We start from the raw sequence: 6,495 nt of genomic DNA on the forward strand, positions 1-6,495 counted from the left end.
CTTGATCCTTTCTTGAACAAGGGGGTTACAACAGCGATCTTCCAATCATTGGTGACTTTCCCTGACTCCAGTGACTTTTGAAAGATCTCAACCAACGCCTCCGCTATTTCCTCAGCCACTTCCGTCAGAACTCTAGGATGTAACCCATCGGGGCCAGGAGATTTATCAATTTTAAGACCTTTTAGCTTTTCTAGCACTTTCTCTTTTGTAATGGCCAACATACTCAGCTCAGCCCCCTGACTCCCTTTAATTGTTGGGATATTACTCATGTCTTCCACTGTGAAGTCCGATGCAAAGTACTTATTAAGTTCTCCTGCTATTTCCTTATCTCCCATCACTAGGCTTCCAGCATCAGTTTGAAGTGGCCAATGTCTACTCTTGCCTGTCGTTTGTTTCTTTTGTATTGAAAGAAACTTTTACTATCATTTCTAATATTACTGGCTAGCCTACCTTCATATTTGATCCTCTCCTTCCTTATTTCTCTCTTTAGATAGAATGGACGTGGAGCAGATGTTTCCCCTGGTAGCAGAGACTAGGACCAAATGGTACATTCTCAGAGTGAAGCAATGATTCTTTAGAACTGAAATGAGAAGGAACTTCTTCAGCCTGAGGGTGGTTAACCTGTGGAATTTACTGCCACAGAGGCCAAGTCATTGAGTATGTCTACGTAGGCTCTTGATTAGTAAGGGGGTCACGGGCTTACGGGGAGAAGGCAGGAGAATGGTGTTGAGAAATATATCAGCCATGATCAGCCAGGAGTGCAGACATGATGGGCTGAATGGCCTAATTCTGATCCCATACCTTCTGGTCTTACAGCCTAAATGAATAGATGATTTTAGAAACATTGAAGAGATTGGGGCCTAGAAATAAGGGAATAATGGGAAGAATCACCGATACTGAGCTAGCTTTAGTTAGGTCGTACAAATTAGTAACAATAATAGGCCATTTGGCCCCTTAAGCCTCTTCTATCATTTAACAAGTTCATGGCTGATCTGATTACTCCACATTCCCACTAACTCCCAGTAACCTTTCATCCCTTTTCTGTAAAGAATTGATTTGCCTCTACCTTAAAAATATTCAAAATCTCTGCTTCCCTCGCACGTTGAGGAAGATTTCATAATCCCACATGAGAAAAACAACTCTTCTTATCTCGGTCACAATTGGGTGACCCCTTATTCTGAAAGAGTGACCCCGAGTTCTAGATTCTCCCACACCAGGAAACATCGTTTCACATCCATCCCATCAAAATCCTTCAGGTTTTTTTTTACCTTTCCATTAAGTTGCCTCTTACTGTTCTTAACTCCAGTGGATACAAGTCTGGTCTGTTTACCTTTCTTCATAAGACAACCCACCCATTCCAGGTATTAATTTAGAAAACCACCAATGAATTGCTTTCAACACATTTCCATCCTTCCTTAAACAAGGAGACCAAAAATGCGCAAAGCATTCCAGATGTGGTCTCAGTGATGTAACTGAAGCATAATTTCCCTCTTTTTGTGCTCAATTCCTCTTACAATAAATGATCACATTCTGTTAGCTTTCCTAATTACTTGCTGTATTTGCATTCTAACCTTTTGTGATGCATGTACTTGGACACCAGCTCCCTTTACATCTCATTGCTCTGCAATCTGAGCTACCTCTAGCAAGTGGAGGACCTACGTAGAAACACAGAGAAAGGAATAGGCCATTCAGTCCATTGAGGCAGCTTCCCATTCAATACAATCATGATGGATTGAATGCTTCAGGTCCTTTTACCCATGCTCTCCCAATCTCCCTTTATGCTATTGGCAAACAGCTTTCCTAAAAGCTTGCCGCTCCTGCACCATAGCCTTCAGGGACTTACCAACAAGGATGCCTAAGTTCCTTTGTGTACCTACACTTTCCAACCTCTCAATATTTAAGAAGTACTCTGGACATGTGTTCTTTCTGTCAAAGTAGAACCTCACATTTTCCACATTATATTCCATCCCCCATGCTCTTGCCAAATCACCAACCCTAAATCATTGTGAAGCCTTTTTACATCTTCATCCCGACACACATTCCTGCTTTGTTTAATAGTTTTTACAAATTTGGGATTGTTGCATTTGAGCTCCACATTTTAATTATTGATATACACTCACAGAGCTTGGGCCCATGTCCTCATCCTTGGGCCACATGATTAGTCATAGCCACCCAATGCAAGAATGAGCCATTTATTCCAACACTCTGTTTTTCTGCCTGATCACCAATCCTAAATCCATGCCAATGCATTGCCATCTTATGTATGTGCTTTTAATTTTATGAACCAATCTCTCCTGGGGTCTTCATCAGACATCTGAAAATCCAAATATACTATAACTTTTGACTGCTCCTTACCAATTTTGTTAGGAACAATCTCACAATTCTAATCCTAAAAGATATCTTAATGTACTAGTTATTGTTTTAGAGAAATAGATATTTTATACTGTATACAGAAGGAACCAGCATGAAGCTTAGAGAAGAGATTGGGCAAGCAAGTTGGAAAATTGCCATCTCCAGCAAGGAGATTCTGACCATCATAGCAATACTGTTACTGAATCCTTCACAATCAACGTCCTGGGTGATACCTATGACTAGTAACTGAACTGGGCTAGTCATATAAATGCACTCCCAGAGCATCATTTGAAAATGTTGGAGCTTGTTTTCATCCCTATTATGTGATTCCTGTCCATCATCGACAAGGCACAAGTTGAAAGCACAAGTGATGGAATATTGCCCACTTGGCCAGGTGAATGCAGCTCCAACAACAGTTAAGAAGCTTGACACCATCCAGAACTAAGTAACCCACTTGATTGGCACCACATTCACAAACATCTAGTCCCTCCCTCAAATGACACCCAGTAACAGCACTGTGTATCATCTAGAAGATGTGCTGCAGAAATACACCAAGGCTCTGAAGACACCACTTTCCAAAAACATGATCAGTTCTATCAAGAAGGACAAGGGCAGCAGACACATGGAAAGACCACCACCTGCGAGTTCCCTTCCAAGCCTGGAAATCCTTCCATCCTGACCTGGAAATATATTCCTTCCATGTTGCCAGGTCAAAATCCTGGAAATCCTCCCGAGAGGCATTATGGGTCTACATACAGTACATGGACTGCAGCGGTTCTAGAAGTCACCTCACCCCCACCTTCTCAAGGGCAACAAGAGGTGGGCAATAAATCCTGGCCCAGCCAATGAATGAATAAAAAAATTGGACAGAGGCACTCTTGCATCTCCTGACATCTGTGCACACCAGTTCACCAGCTTCCATTAAATGTAGCTACGAGAAACCTTGCAACATGCTGACAATACTTCACATTATAAGACACTCGCTTCAGCTTTAAACATCAAAGAAACTAGTGGCTTCCAATGAAACTGATGGCAATAATTTGCAGCTGGAACAAAGTAATTATCTCTGCTCATTTTACATCTTTTTGTGTGTGAGACTCATTAGTGAAATATTCCCATATTTACCTATCAACCGTGTGAGAATAAATAACCATTTTTGCTTTAAACTCACAAAAGCTTGCCGCTGACATGAATTGTTTTAGGGTCCACATTCTGAGGGTAAGAAAACCTCCAATAGACAAACATACTGATTGTGGACAGGGAATGGAAACTTTAAATTCTCCTGGAAGACTGGTACTCGGAAATCCCTAAGGATGATTTGTTGAGCTTTGTAAGCAATATTGTCTGTTATTGATTACAAATATTTCATTTGTGTCAGCTTTTATTTTTGTATCGCTGCAAAGAGAACCGCATGTTGGTCAGCAACAAAGGGAAGGTGTGGGGCTGCCTGCTTCATGAACTTGGGGCTGTGGTTACTGAGAGTGCATTCAGCTGAGTTCTTCATGGACCAGATTCTTGAGCTTACCTCCTCACGTCCCATTCTCCGTTTTCCTCCAGTTCCAAACACAATTCGTGGAGTGCACTTTTGGATGTAGGTTTGCTCGCTGAGCTGGAAGGTTCATTTCCAGATGTTTCGTTACCCTACTAGGTAACATCTTCAGTGGGCCTCAGGTGAAGCATTGCTGAAAATTCCTGCTTTCTGTTTATATGTTTGGGTTTCTTTGAGTTGGTGATGTCATTTCCTGTGGTGATGTTATTTCCTGTGAATTTATCAACAAACACATCGAGTTAGACCCCATCTACTACCCCCTGAGCAAAGGAACAGGAAGTGACTTCATAAGATGTTACCTAGTAGGGTGATGAAACGTCTGGAAATGAACCTTCAAGCTCAGCGAGCAAACCTGCATCCATAACCTCAACCTGAGGTACAAATCTTCTCAAAACTCGCTAGGAGAAGTGCACTATTTCCCTCCAATCTCATTGCCTCATTGGTCACAAAATAAAATTATACGCTTAATCCAGCTGATTATAGATTACACATTAGATTAGATTACTTTACAGTGTGGAAACAGGCCCTTCGGCCCAACAAGTCCACACCGACCCACCCAGACCCATTCCCCTACATTTACCCCTGCACCTAACACTACAGGCAATTTAGCGTGGCCAATTCACCTGACCTGCACATCTTTGGACTGTGGGAGGAAACCGGAGCACCCGGAGGAAACCCACGCAGACACAGGGAGAATGTGCAAACTCCACATAGTCGCCTGAGGCGGGAATTGAACCCGGGTCTCTGGTGCTGTGAGGCAGCAGTGCTAATCACTGTACCACCGTGCCGCATTATATATTTTAACTATTTCAGTTTAGAATAAAAAAAGATCAACCAACCAATTTTCTTTAATAAACAAGAAATTGTTGATTTATCATAAAACAAAATTTACTCAATAGAGGTGACAAACCTGTCAGCACACAATGCTCAAGCACTGAAGAAGGTCTTCCCTTGCCTTGCCTTGTTGTACTAATGAATGTGGTCAAACAGCCAGGCAGCTTTCCTTGCTGGTCCATAGCCTTCTGTCAGGGCATACACCTTCCTACATAGAATTGAATAGTCACATGTAATCAAATGAAGACAGTCAAAAGTATATGAGTTGCCACTTACAGTGCCATCTCAGGTACAAAGGTACCTAGGTACAGCTTCTTAGTAAAATAGAGAAATAAAAAGTCCAACATTGCAGAAATAAAAGTTCCAAATTAGGCTGGGACCTAGGTGGCAGCACTACAGACCTCATGACCACTTTATTCAGACGGAGACCAGGTAAAGAATCCAATGTTTCAGCATGAGGATCAATGGGATCAACAGAACCCATCACTTTGATTATCACACTTCCACATGTGGAGATGTCTATCAGTCATACATCCTTATGGACATGACCCGAGGCATTAAGCTGCTGCTGTTATATTCGGGGTACACGCAGACCCAATCAAATGGAACTAGTCCCCAAAATAACAATCACATTTATAGAAACATGAAACTTCAAATATAGTGCGCTGCCACTCGTGCCACCAGATCATCCTCAAAAAGTTTACTTTTTCCTTTCCTCCCACTACATGTTAATGCTGTCCCAGGATGTATCAGGGATGAACAGAGCCTGTTCAGCAATAGATCCAGTTGACCCTAAATGGTACGTTTGACCACTCCGAGGGCATCTGTGTTTTGGGCAGCCCTGACATACTCAGGGTTTCCTTGCCTGAACTTCCATGGGTTGGAGGTGGGGGGGGGGGGTAAGGGGGAGGCAGGTGGAGTGTCCTGAGAGGAGACATCTGAGAGGTCGTGTGTGGCATCACTCTGTCTCTTTGTGGGGAAGGCACCTGGAGTGCATGCCAGGGTGCACCACAGTGGTACATCCTGAGGGGGCTGGACCTGGCTCTCCATGGCAGCTGCCAATCTGTCCATGGAGACAGATGATCACATGCTGGAGGCAGTTGGGTCCCCATAGCATGGCTACACTTCTGCAGCCTGTGGGCACTGAGGGCTACTGTGTTCCATTTTCCTGTCTACCCCCCCTTCCCTGTACATGTAGATGAAGCCTTTGATCGCTGACACCACACGACCCTCACCTGCCAGGTGCCTGGTCTCTGACAGGTCTCAAAGTACTGGACTACTGTGGAGCTGTGTCGGTGAGGTGCTCACTAGCATGTGCTCCTAAATGTGATGTTCCCACTGAAGTGTTCGTATCTGAGCTGGTTAGTGTTGCAGAAGGCGGCATTGCCATGCATCCTCTGAGGCCTTTGTACTTTGGACTTCAGAGGTCAAGTGAGAGGTTTTTGGAAGAGCAGGTCATTTCTCCATACGGGTCCTGGACATCTGGTTGAACATGAGAAAGAGAAGGCATCACTCTCAATGATTAGAAAGTAAGGGATACTGACAGTAGGATTAATGTGAGAGCTGCTGTGGTATAAAGCATTGTAATTAGTTCGCTGTAATAATAATCAAAACCGAAGATTTGCACAAATCTGCTGCTTAATGTACAATATTGGTGCAAAATTAGATCTAAGCTGCAAAATTGTATTGCTGATGTCCACACTGATGGACAACATGATCTGCTGACCCTGCATAGTTCTGGTGTTGGTTGTGTGTATAGT

Source organism: Chiloscyllium plagiosum, chromosome 2 (genome assembly GCF_004010195.1).
Source record: "Chiloscyllium plagiosum isolate BGI_BamShark_2017 chromosome 2, ASM401019v2, whole genome shotgun sequence".
Taxonomy (NCBI): Eukaryota; Metazoa; Chordata; class Chondrichthyes; order Orectolobiformes; family Hemiscylliidae; genus Chiloscyllium; species Chiloscyllium plagiosum.